The 2,086-nt window shown below is 56.9% G+C and overlaps 1 pseudogene; it reads left to right on the top strand.

The window, feature by feature from the left end:
• Nucleotides 1–242: 242 nt before the first annotated feature.
• LOC141030863 (uncharacterized) lies at nucleotides 243–1,762 on the top strand (annotated as a pseudogene).
• The last annotated feature ends 324 nt before the right edge of the window (nucleotides 1,763–2,086 follow it).

The following is a 2,086-nucleotide window of genomic DNA, read 5'->3' on the forward strand; positions in this document are numbered from 1 at the left end:
TTAAATATCACCCATGTTAAAGTACATACCTTATATAGCTATAGCCTACCTCCGTATCTTTCCGATTCTGTTCGGTTGTAGATTGATACGAGGAGATATGTTCCTTGGCTTCCAAGACTCCATGTAATCGTGATATATATACAGAGCTGATCGCCCCGATTGAGTGGCGTCTTCCCTCATCTCTCTTGCTCGTTCATATGGTATCAGTTTTCTCGATCTTGACCTAAGCTTCCGCCGCCGCCATGAGTTCACCAGCCCAGACTTCCTCTACCTCCACGGCCATGACCTCATGCGCCCTCTCCACAGATGTGGTGCCGGCTGCCTCGCCGGCCTCCCTGGCCGTCAACGTCGCTAGCGTGAAGACGCATGTCCCCATCGTCCTCGACCTCAAGGCCTCGAACTTCTCCAAGTGGCGCATGCTCATCAGCGTCCTTCTCGGCAAGTACGAGCTCACAGGCCATGTCTCCGCCGACACTCCGGCCGCCGACCGCAACGCCGACTAGAACCGCCAGGACTTCGTCGTCCGTTCGTGGCTCTACGGCTCCATCAGCGACTAGATCCTCGACATCATCATGGCCGAGGACCAGACCGCGTACGAGGCCTACACGCTCATCCGCAACTTGTTCCTCGACAATCAGATGACGCGCGCCGTTTACCTCGAGGCGGAGTTCCGCGCTGTCCAGGGCGACCTCACCATTACCGCCTACTGCCACCGGTTGAAGTCACTCTCCGACGCTCTCCGCGATGTCGGGCAGCCGGTGTCCGACCAGACCTTGGTCCTCACATGTCTTCGCGGCCTGAGCCCTCGCTTCGCCGACATCACGACGCTCGTCACCATGCAAGTGCCCTTCCCAACGTTCCTCCAAACGAGGTCCCTCCTGCTTCTTCGCGAGACGCAGCTCACCAACACTTCCCATCCGCCGCCTGAAGTCGTCCTCTACGGCAACTCCACCGGCTCGGGCTCCTCTTCCGGTGGTGACCACGGCGGCCATCGCAACTCCGGGGGAGGTGGTGGCAACAGCCGCTTTCAGAAGAAAAAGAAGAACGGCGACGGCTCCTACCGCGGCCATGGCGGCGATCGCAGCAGCAACCCAGGCTCCTTCGTCAACCTCCCAGCGTCGCCTGGCCCGTGGATCTGCTTCAACCCCTACACGGGCCAGACCCAGCAGATGCAGCCCACCTGGAGGCCGACTGGAGGACCAAGCCTCCCTCCTGGCGGACTAGGCCTCCTTGGTCCGCGACCCGCTGGACTGCAGCCGCGCCAGGCCACCTGGGTTCCTCCTGGCCAGCAGGCCTACACCACGCAGCTGGCCCCTCTGCATGGGCAAGCCTTCGGCTTCGGCTCCAACCCGCCGCCACCTGCTACTCCGTACGGGACACCAACCTGGGACTGCTCCCCCCTCATGGCGGCTCTGAACGACGCCTCCTCCAACGCCGGTCACTGGATCATGGACTCGGGAGCCACCTCGCACATGGTTTCTGACCCCGGTATAATTTCTTCTCCTACTCACACTTCCCATTCCTCTTATGTCACAGTCGGCAATGGTGTCGCTTTGCCTATTACCTCTACCGGTCACACTACTCTGTCCACACCCCATCGCACGTTCATGCTAAACAACGTTCTTGTAGTTCCTAACATCATAAAAAACCTTCTCTCTACCCGTCAATTTACTATTGATAATTCTTGTTCTGTGGAATATGACCCTTCTGGTTTTTCCATCAAGGATCTTCGAACCCGGCGCGAGATCATACACTGCAGTAGCCCCGGTCTTCTCTACGAGTTCTCCGCAAGCACCAGCTCGCCATCATCCTTCGGCCTCGTCGCCTCCACCGACTCCACCGAGCTATGGCATCGCCGCTTAGGACATCCAGGCCGTGACGCTATGTCACATTTATCTAGACAATTTTCTATTCCATGTAATAATGCTACCATGGTTTGTCATGCATGTCAACTTGGCAAGCACGTCCGTCTACCGTTTTCTAGGTCTCAAAACTTTTGTGTTGCTCCCTTCCAGTTAATTCATTGTGATTTGTGGACATCTCCTGTCGCTAGTAATTCCGGCCTTAAATATTATCTTGTCATCGT

The sequence above is a fragment of the Aegilops tauschii genome, chromosome 1 (genome assembly GCF_002575655.3).
Source record: "Aegilops tauschii subsp. strangulata cultivar AL8/78 chromosome 1, Aet v6.0, whole genome shotgun sequence".
Classification (NCBI taxonomy): domain Eukaryota; kingdom Viridiplantae; phylum Streptophyta; class Magnoliopsida; order Poales; family Poaceae; genus Aegilops; species Aegilops tauschii.